Source organism: Podarcis bocagei, assembly GCF_964188305.1.
Source record: "Podarcis bocagei genome assembly, chromosome: 1".
Classification (NCBI taxonomy): domain Eukaryota; kingdom Metazoa; phylum Chordata; class Lepidosauria; order Squamata; family Lacertidae; genus Podarcis; species Podarcis bocagei.
The window spans coordinates 15,460,564-15,478,932 of NC_138125.1; the positions used below are offsets into that span (position 1 = coordinate 15,460,564).

The following is an 18,369-nucleotide window of genomic DNA, read 5'->3' on the forward strand; positions in this document are numbered from 1 at the left end:
TTTTTTACTGTTCTTCGGTTTTTCAATTGCATCTTGTATTTGCAAACCTTCCAGGGGGTTTAGGTTATGGGCAATACAGAAATGTAAATAAACAAGCACCCAGTAAATTTAAGTTCCAACTTGTCTAGCATGGTTTCTAACAGCTGCAGTACAGATGCCTCGAGAGCAGTGGTGTCCAAACTTTTTTCAAAGAGGGCCAGATTTGATGAAGTGAAGAGCTTTTTTTAGGGTTGAAGTTGTTGAGCTTTCTGCAGCCAATCAGAAGCCGCAATTTAGTTTTTGAACGTTTTGGAAGTTGAATGGACCTCCGGAACGGATTCTATCTGACTTCCAAGGTACGACTGTAATGCCTCTTGCTTATCTGGACAGAGGAGCGTGTTGAGAAAGTAGCCAGCTGAACAAAGATAACATTTATATTAATTTCTCCCTCAACCTTTGCTTCTGGCCCTTCCCAGGACTGGTATGTGACCTCTGGATGTTTGCCCAGATGCACCCGCTGGGCTGATAAAGTTCCCCCAATCTTGTGCTATAGCAAACATGGTGTTGCCATGGCAGGAATGGTGGACAGGAACAAAGCAGCCCAGGTATGATCAGGTGAGGAGCAATCGGAAGAGAGGTGGTGTGGTGTTGGAAAACACCACTGCGTATGGCTAAACTATACCAAGCAGAAGCTCAATAGTAAAAGTGCAAGGAAGCACAAAGAAGCACCCACACTTGTGTTTGTGTGTGTTTGTGTGTGCTGCCATTTCAGATCTTTCCCAAAAGTCATAGAATCATAGAGATGGAAGGGACCCCAATGGTCATCTAGTCCAATGCAGGAATCTCAACTAAATCACCTGCCACAGCTGGTCATCCAACCTCTGCTTGAAACCCTCCAAGGAAGGAGAGGCTACCACCCTCCAAGATGGCCGTCATATCTCCTCTTAGCCTTCTCTTTTCTAGGCCAAACATACCCAGCTCTTTCAACCGTTCCTCATAAGGCTTGGCTTTCCAGACCTTCGATCATCTTGTCCGTCCTCCTCTGCACACATTCCAGTCGGATCTTCTGTTTTGGGAAAAGAACAGACAAAAGGAAGAGAAATCCTGGGATAACTGCATGCCCCATAAAACCCCTGTAAGGTTTCCCTGTAGGGAAAGCGCTTTGAAAGGTCCGTCTGGAAGCACCATTCCACTGATGTCTGTAAAATCCCCTCCCCTTTTGCTCGGCTAAGAATTTTATTTTACAGGCTGCGCCGTCACACACCAAGTTCCTGTTGTCATCTTTGTGGCTTGATCTTCGTCCAAGGAACTCCATTTCGGCCTGAGGCCCTTTCTAAAAACTTCACAAAAACCGTGTGAGGTGGGTTAGGCTGAGAGAAGTGACTAGCTGAAAGTCGCTCAGTGAATTTCATGGCTCTGGAAGGATTTAGATCAGGGGTCAGCAAACATTTTCAGCAGGGAGCTGGTCCACTGTCCCTCAGACCTTGTGGGGGGCCGGACTATTTTTTTTGGGGGGGGGAATGACCGAATTCCTATGCCCCACAAATAACCCAGAGATGCATTTTAAATAAAAGCACACATTCTACTCATGTAAAAACACCAGGCAGGCCCCACAAATACCCCAGAGATGCATTTTAAATAAAAGGACACATTCTACTCATGGAAAAACACACTGATTCCCGGACCGTCCGTGGGCCGGATTTAGAAGGCGATTGGGCCGGATCCGGCCCCTGGGCCTTAGTTTGCCGACCCATGATTTAGACCCATGCTTACCAACCAAATTCACTACATTCCTCTGGCCCTCTTTTGTAGGTTTCCAAATGCAGTGAATTATGTATGATGATCTGAAGCACTGATTTCTGCTCTACAGAACATTAAATATATATATATATATAAATAAATGCTTTAAAAGCTTTCTATGTAGTTTCAGGCATGGCATTATGTATCTATTTCCGCTGCTCTGTTCCTCTATATATGCAAACAGGGTTGTATTTGCCATGGTAACCAATCTACTGCTATCAAGAAGTCACTGGAAAATGCATAATAGATGCTGGACTTTGTCTCGGAGTACAATTAGATGGAGCATGGACAAACCTGCAGGACAAGGAGATCTAAAAATAGCATTTATTTAAGAATGTGCTAGGGTGTAGGGGTTGCCTCAGCATTGTAATCAGTTGTGTATTCACACTCACTGTCGTGTGCGTATTTTTAATTTAGTTATTGCATTTCATAGATTACCTACCCATAAGCCACTCAAGGTGGTGTAACACATACCAATTTACTAGTGAAAGCCCAAAAATTGGATAAAAGTCATTTAAAAACAATAACAACCCTTCTACTGCTGTGGGAAGGAGAGAAAAATCTCTCCTCCCCCTTTGCCGCCTGTAGTAGCAGCAAGACGCATGGAAACTGTGTGCCAGGGATTTTGACGGGTGGGTGGGACAACCTGCTTGTCAATCCATGTGACATCATAATGATGTCAGCCCCTGGCATCTTTGCCAGCCCTGCCCACTTGCCAGCTTTGACCCGTGAGGCTGATACTGGTAAGGATCTCTCTTTACCAGGCTCAGCTGGGAGTCAGAATCTGTTGCAAGTCCTACTGGCAATGTACTACATAACAGCCAGAGAGCTGTTCAGGGAAGTTTTTAATGTATGACATATTAGTGTATTTTTGGTATTTGTGGAAGCTGCCCAGAGTGGCTGGGGAAACCCAGCCAGATGGGTGGGGTACAATTATTATTATTATTATTATTATTATTATTATTATTATTATTATTATTATTATTATCTAGCAGCAGGTGCAAATGTACCTTCTACCCACCTCTAATTCAGGTGCATACTCCCATTTGATCCTCAACAATCTGAGCCAGTAGCCTTTGTGGTTAAACCTCAAACTGCCCCCCACCATATGAATTTGTTTAATCCCTCATTGTAAACCTGTCTATATTGGTGGCCATTCTGGTAGTGTGGAACTGGTAGTTCTTTGAAAAAGTCCTTCCTTTGCAACCCCCCCCCCCAAAAAAACCTTTCAGTGAATGACTTCTCAGATTTTGATGGGTTTTCTCTTTTAGCTGCTTCTTTAAAGGTAAAGGGACCCCTGACCATTAGGCCCAGTCGTGAACGACTCTGGGTTTGCGGCGCTCATCTCGCTTTATTGGCCGAGGGAGCCGGCATACAGCTTCCGGGTCATGAGGTCAGCATGACTAAGCCGCTTCCGGCGAACCACACTGTTGTTGTTGTTGCTGCTGTTTTTAATTAAAAAAGTTCAAAAATGAACTCTTAAAAACAGTCTCTGAAATATCATTACTTAGAGGAGCTCAGTTGGAATCTACACACATATAAAAAACGGCTGTGGAAATGCTTTAATTTTTTATTTTTTTTAAAAAAAGCATTGAATTTGCCATAGCTCACAGTTGCCATCTAGTGTCCATTTGTACATTGCACTTTACAACACATTTAAAACGTCTTATTTGTAGCTCAGTCTTATATATAGCTCAGTCTTAAGTGACAAAGGGGACGTAATCTCTGAACTTTCAGTTTTATTGAATATTATGAGAAAGAAATTTACATTTCTTGCGACCCCCATTTTGCCTCTGGCCTCGCCCACCGGCCCAAAGCCGCTGGAAGGGAAACCCGGAAGGGAATGTGGCCCCTGGTCTGAAAAAGATCCTTCATCTCTGCTGTGTGTTCTCTGCAATCTTTCAAAATTACCGTATTTTTCGTCCCATAGGACGCACCGGCCCATAGGACGCACCTAGTTGTTGTTGTTGTTTTTTTGGGGGGGAAATAAAGGAAATCCCCCCCTTTATTTCCCCCCCAAAACCAGGTCGGGGAATCCAAACCAGGTCTGGGAACATCGGGATGGCTGCGCTCCGCCTCCCCGCTGTCCCCCGAGCTTGTGGGGCTGCCTGATGTCTGCCCGAAGCGCGGGGCGCTCTGCTTCAGCGCTCCCCGCGCTCCGTGCAGCAGGCTGCTATCCGCAGCCTAGGGAGCCCTGCGGGAACTCCCGCAGGCTCCCCAGGCTTGCTGATAGCTTCCTGAAGCCTGGAGAGCGAGAGGGGTCGGTGCACACCGACCCCTCTCGCTCTCCAAGGTTCAGCGAAAGCCTGCATTCACCCCATAGGACGCACACAGATTTCCCCTTCATTTTTGGTGGGGGAAAAGTGCGTCCTATAGGGCGAAAAATACGGTACCTTTCAATACCATCTCTCTCTCTCCAGATGATGAGTGGGCAGATTCTCCTGCCCGTGTTGTGTCCCTAGGCAATTTGCGTAGGTGTGTGTGTTTGTCCTTCTCTGATAAGCTGATTCTTGGTCTTTCACCTCCTTCCCTCTCCTTCCTGTCTTTGGATTCCTGGCTGCCAAGAATTCGCCGGGTAGTGTTTCTTTTGCAGGAGTGCATTACAAAAGATCAGGTCTTTGGGGTTTCTAAGCTTCTAGATTCAAGTCTAATTTTATTTCCGAAGAGGCAAACACCTGATCTCAGTGTGAAACTTAAGGGAAGGGGGAGGGGGCGTGAAGAAAATAAAGCAATCGCCGCATTTCTTTTTTACCCATATAAATAAACCATAGCATTAAACAGGTCTCTAAAAATAAACAGCTCTCTGGCAAATTCTCCCAGAGAAAGGAATGTGCCCTACTTTGCAGTTTGTTGCCCAGATGTTTACAGAATGAAAGGCTTTTGAGAAAAGACCGTTTTAAAAATTACTCCCAATTAGTTTCATTTATCTGTTTATGAACAGCACGCACCCTTAACTCGAAGGTCCCAGGGTGGAAATACACATGGTCCAAAACAGAATTATTCAATAAAATTGAACAGTGTAGAACAAAATGCAGAATTCAGCTGCAAAGAAAACAACCCACCAGAAGTATTCAGCATAGCAAATGTACTTATTTATTACAAGATTCTAATACCACCTTGCTTGGGGCAAGCCCATATGCAACTGGGCATTTTAATGTAGAAAGAAGGAGAGTAAAGGGAGAGAGGATCAAAGTTCATAAAAGTTTCCATGTTGTAAATAAAGCAGATAGAAATGTAAATTTTCCTCCCCCTAGAACCAATTGGGCCTACAGTTGTAGGTACACGTGGCTTCCAGCTTGCTGAATCTGAAAGGGCCTTTTCTGCAGTGGCTCCCCATTCGTGGAAAGTTCTCCCCAGGGAGGTTTGGCTGGCACCTTCATTATACACCTTTAGGTGCCAGGTGAAAACATCCCTCTTCAACCAAGCCTTTGGCTGATGGACATTTAATGACCTTTTAAATGTGTTGTAAGATTGGGAATTATTGGTTTGTTATTGTTCTTATTTTTACTATGTATTTTGTGGGTTCTGTATTGCAATTTTAAATTGTGAACAGCCGCACGGAGACCTGCGGATGAAGACTGGCCTACAAATTTAATAAATAAAAAATAAAACTAATAAGATCCAGGCCTGGTCATTCAAACATGTGCTGCAATACAGCTGTGCCAGCACCACCACGAGTTATGTGACCAGAGCTCAGCCCCACATAATCAATCACATGACAAGTTGCACACACACCATTTGAATAGCAATGCCCATCAACTGGGGGGGGGGCAGCCCTTTCAAATATTTTATTGGGGGGCAGAAGACCCCTTGGTCCCTAGGATTTGGCTCCTATGGACCAGGCACCCCCAAACTCGGCCCTCCAGTTGTTTTGGGACTACAATTCCCATCATCCTTGACCACTGGTCCTATTACCTAGGGATGATGGGAGTTGTAGTCCCAGAACAGCTGGAAGGCTGTGTTGGGGGGTGCCTGGACCAGAGAAACATATGGATATGCATTATATCTGCTGGAGGGTGTGACCTGGGCTGGCTGCCTCTCTGCCAGCTCACTCAGTCAGGGCCTTCCCCCTGGACACTGAGCTGTGTTGGGAGAAGACCACTGTTGTTGTTGTTTAGTCGTGTCCGACTCTTCGTGACCCCATGGACCAGAGCACGCCAGGCATCATCATCATCATAATAATAATAATAATAATAATAATAAATTTATTTATACCCTGCTCATCTGGCTGGGTTTCCCCAGCCATTCTAGGTGGCTTCCAACAAAATATTGAAAACACAATAAAACATCAAACATTAAAAACTTCCCTAAACAGGGCTGCCTTCAGATGTCTTCTAAACGTCAGCTAGTTGTTTATTTCCTTAACATCTGACGGGAGGTGTTCCACAGGGCGGGCGCCACCACCGAGAAGGCCCTCTGCCTGGTTCCCTGCAACCTCACTTCTCGCAGTGTGGGAACCGCCAGAAGGCCCTGGGAGCTGGATCTCAGTGTCCAGGCTGACCAATGGGGTGGAAATGCTCTTTCAGGTATACTGGGCCGAGGCCATTTAGGGCTTTAAAGGTCAGCACCAACACTTTGAATTGTGCTCGGAAACATACTGGGAGCCAATGTAGCTTTTTCAGGACTGGTGTTATATGGTTAGATGAACCAGCTAGCTTACGCAGTAGCAAGCAAGCAAGGCTTCTTCTGGTGCAATAGCTCAGGAGGAACATCCATGGGGCACTTGCCCTCAGCACCAGATTCCTGAGGTGACCACCTCACACTCCCCAATATCAGTGCCAGCCTTAGACACTGAAGTAACTTGTATTTTTCTCCATCGGCATATTTTCAAAATCTCTTCTATGACTAATGGGCGCTGCTTTTCCCCTTGCAAAGCTGAGGCTCATTTTTAGTTCCATGCTTAAAAGCTTTTGGGCAACTTGCGAATTTCTGTCTTTGCTGAGCTGCAGGGGGACGTTTTAATTCAGGCGGAGAATCTAGGTCAGCTGTTCATAAAAATAACTCAAGTGTTCATTGAACAAAAGGTACAAGCCTCCAGCAGCCCAGAGAGGTTATTTCCCCCCCCCTTCCCTTTCTTTTTAAAAAGGTTTTGGATATTATCAGCTCACAAATTTCACACCCAATTCATTGCGCGCAACTTTTCCTGTGAATGGGACTGTTGAAGGAGCTACCAACTCAATGGATGTCAGTGGAAGCCTTTTTTTTTTTTAAGAGTTGTTATTAAGGTTAATTGGGTTTTTCCAAATGAGCAGAAAAACAGTTCATTCATTTCCAGGAAGAATGGAAAAATTGCAGCCACAGCCAAAAATATTTCATTCATTCACACTACACGAAGCCTCAGTTCAGATTGTCAATGTATATATACTGTACTTTGTTCCCTGTGTGGGACTAAAATGAGGCACAATAATGGAAAATAAGTTTTGTTTGGATGTTTTCATTTTGGGGAAAGATTTGTGGAAGGGGTGAGGTCTCTCCTAGTAGTTCCACCAGACTTAGAAGTGCTGGAAATGGTGGTCAGCGACAGGGCTTTCTTGGTGGCAGCCCCTAAATTGTGGAATTCCCTCCCTCTCAGCTTCATATTCCTCAGCTGTTAAGGTCAGTTCTCCACATTTCCATATCAGCTGGTGAGTTGTTGTTTTTTAAAGCCCTCATAAAAATTCGCCCGCATTTTTGTGAGAATTTCTCCTAGCAGACACATTTTTGTATGCCATTTTGCCCAATATCAGGGCCGGCTCTAGCTGCTTTGCTGCCTGAGGCAAAGGACAAAATGGCGCCCCCCGATTCTGACAGGCAGTTGAACCTTACTTCAACACAGTTGAAGGGGCTGCGCCTTCGGCGGACAGCAGGCCAGGTATGGCAGTGCAGAGCAGTCTGGCTTAGGGGACTGAGGGAGAATGGTGGTGACTGGTCCCTATTTGAATTGGTATGGCAGAAGACAGGAAGCCTGACAGTAGGAGATGAAGCCAGAGCCCATGACCGGCAGAGCTGTCCCCTGACTGGTTGGCAGAAGGTAGGCAGGTGGGGCTGGTTCAGGGCAGGCTGGGGTTGGTAGGGCACTGCCCCATTTCCTCAAATGGAGCTGCCTCTGCTGAGGGGAAATGGTGAGGAGACTGCTGCCACCCGCCAGCACCTGCCACCTGAGGCAGCTGCCTCGCTCTGTCTAATGGTAGGGCCAAGAACAAACCCCTGTGTTGCAGTAAGAACCAATCACAACTACTAATAGTTAGTAGAAAATATATATGGTAATACCTCTGTGAACATCCACCTTGTCTAGTGTCCATTCCGGTGAACGGCTGCAGGAAACCTGGAAGTACCAGAACAGGTTACTTCCGGGTTTGCCACTCACGCATGCGCAGAAGCTCTAAATCGCGCTTCGTGCATGCGCAGAAGCACAAACCACTTCGTGCGTGTGCGCAGAGGCAGCACTTTGCCCTGCGTCCTTTTCTGCTAGCGGCCGGGATCCCATACACAAAACTGTAATAGAATAATTTTATCATTCAGATTATAGGAGTAAGCCAATCAAAGTTTATATGTACAATAAAAGAGTGGTAGCGAGGACCGTCAAGCCATGTGTTCAAAACAGATGTCTAAGGACAGTCTCTCAACAGTCTTTCAAAAGTTTCAATAGAAGATTATTGAGACACTTTACTTTTGAAACTTTTGAGATGATTGGCTTACTCCTATAATTTGAATGATATCATTACAGTGGTGCCTCGTAAGACGAAAAGAATCCGTTCTGTGATTCTCTTCGTCTAGCGGTTTTTCGTCTTGCGAAGCAAGCCCATTGACGGATTAGCGGATTAGCGCTATTAGCGCTATTAGCGGCTTTTAGCAGCATATCGGATCAGCTGATAAGCAGCTTAGCGGCTTAGAAAAAGGGGGGAGGAAAGGAAAAAAACCCCGCAGGAACTCGCAAGCCCATAGGAGATTCGTTTTGCGAAGCACCTCCAAAACGGAAAACTCTTTCGTCTAGCGAGTTTTCCGTCTTGCGAGGCATTCGTCTTGCAGGGCACCACTGTATTCCACTATATATTTTCTACTAACTAACAGCCTACGTGTTTTGTTTGTATTATTGTAATGGTAGGGCCAGCCTTGCCTGACATATACATTTTTGCATAGCAATTTCCCCACATATAATGCATTTTGGGATGCTGTTTTTTTTTTTAAAAAAATCATGTGCATATTTTAAGGCACACTTTACCCTCATGTATGTATTTTTTTTACACATTACTTGCCTGGAGAAGTGCATCACAAAATTCAGAGGAGTGGAAATGTCAAAGGACAATTTGTATTTCAGTTCAAACAATGGTTTGGAAAGGGTGAATTTGGCAGGTCCATCTTTATATGCAAGCTGAATCAAATTACAATAATAATAATAATAATAATAATAATAATAATAATAATAATTTTTTATTTGTACCCCGCCCATCTGGCTGGGCCTCCCCAGCCACTCTGGGCGGCTTCCATAAAAACCAAAAATACAATAAAATATCACACGTTAAAAACTTCCCTGAACAGGGCTGCCTTCAGATGTCTCCTGAATGTCAGGTAGTTGTTTATCGCTTTGACATCTGCTGGAAGGGCGTTCCACAGGGCGGGCGCCACTACCGAGAAGGCCCTCTGCCTGGTTCCCTGTAGCTTTGCTTCTCGCAATGAGGGAACCGCCAGAAGGCCCTCGGCGCTGGACCTCAGCGTCCGGGCAGAATGATGGGGGTGGAGACGCTCCTTCAGGTATACTGGACCGAGGCCGTTTAGGGCTTTAAAGGTCAGCACCAACACTTTGAATTGTGCTCGGAAACGTACTGGGAGCCAATGCAGGTCTTTCAAGACCGGTGTTATATGGTCTCGGCGGCCGCTCCCAGTCACCAGTCTAGCTGCCGCATTCTGGATTAGTTGTAGTTTCCGAGTCACCTTCAAAGGTAGCCCCACGTAGAGCGCATTGCAGTAGTCCAAGCGGGAGATAACCAGAGCATGCACCACTCTGGCGAGACAGTCCGCAGGCAGATAGGGTCTCAGCCTACGTACCAGATGGAGCTGGTAAACAGCTGCCCTGGACACAGATTTGACCTGTGCCTCCATGGACAGCTGTGAGTCCAAAATGACTCCCAGGCTGCGCACCTGGTCCTTCAGGGGCACAGTTACCCCATTCAGGACCAGGGAATCCTCCACACCTGCCCGCCTCCTGTCCCCCCAAAACAGTACTTCTGTCTTGTCAGGATTCAACCTCAATCTGTTAGCCGCCATCCATCCTCCAACCGCCTCCAGACACTCACACAGGACCTTCACCGCCTTCACTGGTTCTGATTTAAAAGAGAGGTAGAGCTGGGTGTCATCCGCATACTGATGAACACCCAGCCCAAACCTCCTGATGATCTCTCCCAGCGGCCTCATGTAGATGTTGAAAAGCATGGGGGAGAGGACAGAACCCTGAGGCACCCCACAAGTGAGAGCCCAGGGGTCTGAACACTCATCCCCCACCACCACTTTCTGAACACGGCCCAGGAGGAAGGAGCGGAACCACTGTATAACAGTGCCCCCAGCTCCCAGCCCCTCAAGACGGTCCAGAAGGATGCTATGGTCGATGGTATCGAACGCCGCTGAGAGATCCAGCAGAACTAGGAAACAGCTCTCACCCTTGTCCCTAGCCCGCCGGAGATCATCAACCAGTGCGACCAAGGCAGTTTCAGTCCCATGATGAGGCCTGAATCCCGACTGGAAGGGACCACTATCACTATTCTGTCATTTATTTGTTTTTTTTGCCATCTTTCGCCAAAATATTCCTTCTGAGAAGCAGAGCCAGATCTTCAGGAGACCAGGGCTGCGTAGCTATGTACCTCAGGTTAAGAACTTTACCTCAGGATGAAGCAGAAATTGCGTGCTGGCGGTGCGGCGGCAGCGGGAGGCCCTATTAGATAAAGTGGTACCTCAGAATAAGAACGGTTTCAGGTTAAGAACGGACCACCAGAACGAATTAAGTTAGTAACCAGAGGTACCACTGTACTAAATACACTGTGCATGATTTGTAAATGTGTAGCTCAGAAGAGGAATGCTGTGCTGCAACCACATTTTAAAAATATGAGGCAGTATCTGAATAATTCGTTCCATCAGCACAAGGATTTCTGCTTGTACAATGGAACGTCCTCTCTCTCCACCCACTAAACTTGGCCTATATCGGTTCCAGGGATTCTTTCCACCAGAAATCCTTGTACTGATGGGGAACAAGTTTGTTGGATATCATTGCTCATAGGATAAGGAATCATATGACGTTTATAGTTCCGGTATTTGCTATCCTTTTTTTTTTTTTGCTTTTGTTTTAATCAGGCTTAGACATAAAGTGGTTTGTCTTTTAGGCGGATATTGGGAGGAAGCAAATGTTAAGAAGAGTCTTTTGTTACTGCTGGGTACTGGCAGAATGAAATCAGCCCTGAGTTGGTAATCCCTTCCCTCTGTCATGTGCTACAATGACTACATTGTGTTCTAGCAAATGGGCGGGCCAAACAAACAAACAAACAAACAAACAAACAAACAAACAAACAAACAAACATCTTATTAGCTTATTTCAGCAAAAGTATCAATATTTGGTGAATCATAAAAACAGAATTCTAAATTTAATTACCGTAGGTCTTCCAAGTGTGTCCTTATTCAATTTGACACTTCCTGCAAATGGTAGCAATGTCCAAAGCAGTTTTTAATAGGACTCATTCCCTAATGAAGAGAGAGTATTATTATTATTATTATTATTATTATTATTATTATTATTATTATTATTATTATTATTATTATAATTATTATCACAACATTTATTTCTCACCTTTCCTCCCAGGAGTTGGTGTACATGGGTATTTCCTTTACATTTTATCCTCACAACAACCCTGTGAGGTAGGCGGGACTGTGGTAGTAGAGACTGATCTGGGAGAGACATGTTTTGTTGCAGCTGGGGCAAATGAAGGCATCCGGTTGGGCTGCTGCAGATGCAACATGGCATTTCCTCTCTCTGCGCTCCTTTCAAAAGTCATTTCTTCTCTGGCCAATGCTGTGGATACACAGCCTGCCTGTCTTGTCTTCAGCCACTGCTGTCTGGAATTCTCTTGCACACTACCTCTGACTGTGGAGGGGGCTGCCCTTGAGACTGACCCAGAAACTCCAGCGGGTGCAGAATGCCACAGCGAGACTCCTTACGGGGTCCTTGCTGTGGGATCACATTCACCCGGTGCTATACAAGCTGCACTGGCTCCCAGTGGAGTACAGGATCAGGTTTAAGGTGCTGGTTTTAACCTTTAAAGCCCTATACGGCCTAGGACCCTTGTACCTACAGGACCGCCTCTCCTGGTATGTCCCAAGGAGGACCTTAGGGTCTTCAAATAAAAACATCTTGGAGGTCCCAGGCCTCAGAGAGGTCAGGCTGGCCTCAACCAGAGCCAGGGCTTTTTCGGCCGTGGCCCCGATCTGGTGGAATGCTCTGTCACAAGAGACCAGGGCCCTGTGGGACTTGACATCATTCTGCAGGGCCTGCAAGACAGAGCTGTTCCACCAGGCCTTTGGCCAAGGCAGTCTGACCCCCTCCTTCTGTAATCCTCATAGAACTCTAGCTCAATGGTTGCCATTAATTTGACTCTGAATTGATTTTAGAATGAATTGATTTTAGAATGTATTTCAATTAATTGATTGTGATTTTATGTAAACTGTGTTATTTTTACTGTTGTTAGCCGCTCTGAGCCCAGCTTCGGTTGGGGAGGGCGGGATATAAATAAAATGTTGTTGTTGTTGTTGTTGTTGTTGTTGTTGTTGTTGTTGTTGTTGTTGTTGTTGTTGTTATCATCAGGGTTAGTAGCCATGGATAGCTGACCCTGACCCTTATTCACTCTGTGATCCCGAACTACACTTGCCACATGGGAAATCCATATGGAAGCTGTCACGTGGAAGATGTTTTTTGATTCTTTTCTAAAGGTACGCGAAAAAGTTTGCTTGGGGTGAGCAGAGCAAGTAGGTGCCATTTGACCACCTTTGTCAGCTGCAGCTGGGACTCACGCAGCATATGTTTCATCGCATGAGAGGGGTCATGTGACCGGACCTTGGCATGAATTTTCCCACTCGGCATGCAGCCCAAACAAGCATTGTAATTTTTTTGTGCTCTTTTGTTATACAAAATGACACCATGCCTCTAGACTATTCTATAGGCCAGCATTACTCCACAGCCCTGCATTGTCAGCGAGAGCAAGGGAAGTTATAAAAAGGTAAAGGGTAAAGGGACCATTAGGTCCAGTCGTGGCTGACTCTGGGGTTGTGGTGCTCATCTCGCTTTATTGGCCGAGGGAGCCGGTGTACACCTTCCGGGTCATGTGGCCAGCATGACTAAGCCGCTTCTGGCGAACTAGAGCAGCACATGGAAATGCCGTTTACCTTCCCACCAGAGAGGTACCTATTTATCTACTTGCACTTTGATGTGCTTTTGAACTGCTAGGTTGGCAGGAGCAGGGACCGAGCAACGGGAGCTCACCCCGTCGAGGGGATTCGAACTGCCGACCTTCTGATCGGCAAGTCCTAGTGTTATGTACTGAGTTGAATAGGATCCAAAATTCAGAAGTCTGATTGGTCCTAGAACAATAGGATTCAGAATGCAGCAGCCTGATTGGTCCTAGAACAATAGGATCCAGAATGTAGCATTCTGATTGGTCCATAGGAGACACCCAATCCAGCTCCAGGTGGAAGTGAATCCGCAACCTGATTGGCCTACAGGAGAATCCCGGAATTAGCCAATCATGTGGGGCCCATTGTGTAAATAATGTATATAAAGAAGACATTCTGGGGGAACTTCCATTCCTCCTCACCACTATGAGCTGAATAAAGAGCATGAAATCCACTCTCGACTCCGAGTATATTTCACTGGCGACGAGGATGTGATCCCACAGAGCTGACCACCACACACAGCACCGCAGCACCGCCACCTGCTGCACCGCTGCCTCGCACAGTTTCACCACACAGTTGCCCCACCCCAACACAGAGAAAATTCATGTAGAGGTACAGATAGAGGGGGCCCCGTGCCGCATGGAGCTGGACACGGGTACAACTCTATCCATAATTTTGACAAGGACCTTAAGGAAACTGTGCCCTTGTGGGGGTCCCAAACTCAGGCCGGCCCCATTCACCCTCCGGGACTTCCAGAAACGTAAGGTCTCCACAAGCTGTTCAGCAGTGGAATGGTCTCCCTCGGGAGGTTGTAGACTCTCCTTCCTTGGAGGTGTTTAATCAGAGGTTGGATGGCCATCTGTCATGGACGCTTTAGCCGAGATTCCTGCATTGCAGGGGGGTTGGACTAGATGACCCTGGGTCCCTTCCAACTCTAAGATTCTATGCTTGTATGATTGCATGTGCTAGTGGATAACAAGGTCCCAGATAATGGGATTTGATGGTTGGCGATTACTTATAAATCACTGGAATGTGTGCCCCATCTGGTACACAGGCTGAGACCCTACTTCCCCGCGGACTGTCTCACCAGAGTGGTGCATGCTCTAGTTATCTCCCACTTGGACTACTGCAATGCGCTCTCCGTGGGGCTACCTTTCAAGGTGACCCAGAAACTACAACTAATCCAGAATGCAGCAGCTAGACTGGGGGCGGCCGCCGAGACCATATAACACCGGTCCTGAAAGACCTACATTGGCTCCCAGTACGTTTCCGAGCACAATTCAAAGTGTTGGTGCTGACCTTTAAAGCCCTAAACGGCCTCAGCCAGTACAGTGGTACCTCAGGTTACATACGCTTCAGGGTACATACGCTTCAGCTTACAGACTCTTCTAACCCAGAAATAGTATCTCGGGTTAAGAATTTTGCTTCACGATGAGAACAGAAATCGGGCTCCGGCGGCGCGGCAGCAGCAGGAGGCCCCATTAGCTAAAGTGGTGCTTTAGGTTAAGAATAGTTTCAGGTTAAGAACGGACCTCCGGAACGAATTAAGTACTTAACCAGAGGTACCACTGTATACCTGAAGGAGCGTCTCCACTCCCATCATTCTGCCCGGAGACTGAGGTCCAGCACCGAGGGCCTTCAGGGGGTTCCCTCATTGCGAAAAGTGAGGTTGCAGGGAACCAGGCAGAGGGCCTTCTTGGTAGTGGCGCCCACCCTGTGGAACACCCTCCCATCAGATGTTAAAGAAATAAACAACTATCTGACGTTTAGAAGACACCTGAAGGCAGCCCTGTTTATTATTAATAATAATAATATCTGTCTGAAAGCAATACCTTCCACTCATGAACTGGATGTAACCAATGGGTGGGTACTTGCCACAATGGCTATGTTCTGCCTCTGAATGCCAGCTGCTGGGAATTGCAGGTGGACAGAGTACAGTTTCTTTTCTTTTTTGTTAGATCGTTTTTATTAATTTTCCAATAGAAGACATCCAATTAACATATCAAATCATAATATAATAATCATAATCCAATAAAAAAAGGTTGAATTATCTTCTGAATAGTAATTATTAATTTTACGGCTTCCCACAGAGTGCAGTTTCAATCGGGTGCCACTTGCAACCTTGCCAAAGGCACCTGTTTATCCACTGCCAAGAGCAGACATCTGCCCTAGATGGGGCACTGGCCTGATCCAGGAAGCTCTTCTTATGTTCTTATATCCCCTAAGCAAGATGGCATGGGGAAACAGTCTACCATTTGGAAGATTGCTGGGGAAAGACTGCAGAGAGGCTTTGGATAAGTGGAAAGTCGAGTTCAGGGATGGAGAGCTGTGGTGGTGCTTCTCTGCCAGCAGCAGTTGCAGCAGGGCATGCGGCAGAGCAGGTGGTGCAGGGAGCAGCAGCGGCAGCATGGTGGTGGTGGGAGCAGTGGCTATGGCAAGAGTGGTAGGGCAAGGCGGCACTCCCCATTTCACCCATTTCCCAGTATGTTTCCGAGCACAATTCAAAGTGTTGGTGCTGACCTTTAAAGCCCTAAATGGCCTTGGTCCTGTATACCTGAAGGGGCATCTCCACCCCCATTGTTCTGCCCAGACACTGAGATCCAGCGCCGAGGACATTCTGGAGGTTCCCTCATTGCGAGAAGTGAGGTTACAGGGAACCAGACAGAGGGCCTTCTCGGTAGTGGTGCCCACCCTGTGGAACACTCTCCCTCCAGATGTGAAGGAAATAAGTAGCTATCCTATCTTTAAAAGACATCTGAAGGCAACCCTGTTCAGGGAAGTTTTTAATATTTAACACTGTACTGTTTTTAACACTTGATTGGGAGCCACCCAGAGTGGCTGAGGAGACTCAGCCAGATGGGCAGGGTTGTTGTTGTTGTTGTTGTTGTTGTTGTTGTTGTTGTTGTTGTTGTTGTTGTTGTTGTTATTATTATTATTATTATTATTATTATTATTATTATTACCTGAAGTGGCAAAATGGGACACCCAACCCCTACTGGGAAGTCATGCCTCGGAAACGTATAATAGGCCAGCAAGAATCCTTTTGTACTAGTAGTGGATCTGGGGCAGCGTGTTGCCCAGAGAGTCCTTATCAACGCAGTTATCTGGCTGGGAAAGATCCGGAATGCTTCAACATTCGGAAGACGTCCACCGACGGATTGTGGTCCCTAAAGAAGGCCCTGAGGAAACAGAGGCTGCCTCACATCCACCAGAGGATGTGGGGGCTGATGAAGAGGAGGAGGAGGAATTGTCGAGAGCAGTTGCTGAGATACAGGCCCCAAAGAGCGATCTGGAGAAACTTGATTCTGGGACAAGGTCCAGTCTGGACAATGGGATGAGCGAAGAGACAGAATTTGAGTCTATGGACAATTCCATTGCTGCTTGCAGAAGCCAACTTCCTAGTCACTTCCCGGGAGGGGGACCCCTCAGGCCGGCTGCCCCCAGGGGCCAGGACCCTCACGCCAGGCTCAGAGATCCGGCAGAGCAGTACTTGCTCCAGTTCCTGAAAAGGGGGTGGGCAGGTTTGTTTGAGGCAGCACAAGCCCCTCCTCAGCCTTTTGCACTGCTCCCAATAGATAGCACCCACCCCAGGCCTTGCTCTCCAAGGGGAGCCTCTGCACCCAGCTTGTGTTTACATTCCTTTTTCTCTCCCCCTACCTCCTACTCCTCACCTGGAGACACTAACTTAAAATAAAGATTTACCTGCTAATGAAAAGAAAAAAGACCCCTATTGGCTCCACAAGTCACCTGGTTCCTCCTAGGTTGACCAATGATGCTTTTCCCCCTTGCCACTGTCAGGAGGGCACTGTGGAGCGACAAAGCTCAGACCCACCAGTTCATTCAGTTGTTCAGCTGGTGCAGATAATAAGTTTTTTGGCTGCGACTGGCAGATCCTCTGGTATGAGCCCATACCTTACAAAACCATAGAGACCAGTTGCTTGAGAGATGAGTCCGAACCCTCTTTTGCTATTGAGATACATTGGCTCAACCCATAAGCTTCAGGGTTAAGGAAGTATGGGGGAAGAAGGTGAACCCACCAAATTTTCAATTTCTGAAATAGATATGTGAACTGAAGCACAGCCCCCCTTTAAGGCAGCACAGCAGGGAGTTGGGTTTGCAGGCAGATAAGCACAGAGGGAGACAGATGCATGGATGGGATTTTCCATCCAGCAGTTACAAGACGCTTACTGGGGCAACCGAAAAGCAAGAGAAAACAAAGCTAATGCCTAATGATAGCAGCAGTCATATTGTGCGGCAAAACTTTGGAACGGTTGTCAGGAGTTTGCTGAATTTTTTATTTTTGTAAAAAACCCCAACCAACGACGTTATTGCCTCAACAGATTTGCTGACAGACTACTGTACACTTATTTACATAGGGCTGCTTGTCACAAAAGATTTATCCCCCAAAGGACTTTGCAGAAGAGAGCCTTCTGCACACACAGTGTACGCACCATTGCTCTGGCAAATAGGCATTGACACGACTGATGTGGCTCTTTATCCACTGCCCACACAGTGTGCCTGCAATACTGTTTTGCCCTGTCAGTGGAGAACCTCTGGTCTAATCCAGCCTGCCTGACCCCACCAGGCCATTTCTAGCCAACTCTGCCCTACCACCAATAAGGTGATACCATTTTGATCTGCCCCACAACTTTCAGTCAGCTCTGCCCTGCTACTTCCTTTGTGCCAGGCCTACTGTTTTGTGGGTGAGGGACTGACTATTAAACCACTCTGAGAAGTGTAGCTCTCCGCTGTAAACTGCTATAATAATAATAATAATAATAATAATAATAATAATAATAATAATAATAATAATATATTTATACCTCACCATCTGGCTGGGTTTCCCCAGCCACTCTGGGCAGCTCCCAACAGAATATTAAAAACACGATAAAACATCAGGCATTAATAGCTTCCCTAAACAGGGCTGCCTTCAGCTGTCTTCTATAAGTCAGATACCTTTGTACCTTGGGTTACAAATGCTTCAGGTTACAAACTCCGCTAACCCAGAAGCATAGCTGTCAACATTTTCCTTTTTTTTAAGGGAAATTCCCTTATTCCGAATAGGATTCCTCGCAAGAAAAGGGAAAAGTTGACAGCTATGCCCAGAAGTAGTAACTCAGGTTATGAACTTTGCCCCAGGATGAGAACAGAAATCGTACGCCAGCAGCGCACGGGCGGCGGGAG

General features: G+C 46.5%; 1 long non-coding RNA gene across 1 annotated transcript; it reads right to left on the minus strand.

Annotated features, from left to right (window-relative positions):
• Positions 1-11,473, minus strand: LOC308587633. Its single transcript, XR_014008497.1, has 3 exons — positions 11,396-11,473; positions 837-1,045; positions 1-361 (listed from the first exon to the last, which is right to left on the minus strand). It is a non-coding gene; the product is annotated as an uncharacterized lncRNA (long non-coding RNA).
• Positions 11,474-18,369: the final 6,896 nt, after the last annotated feature.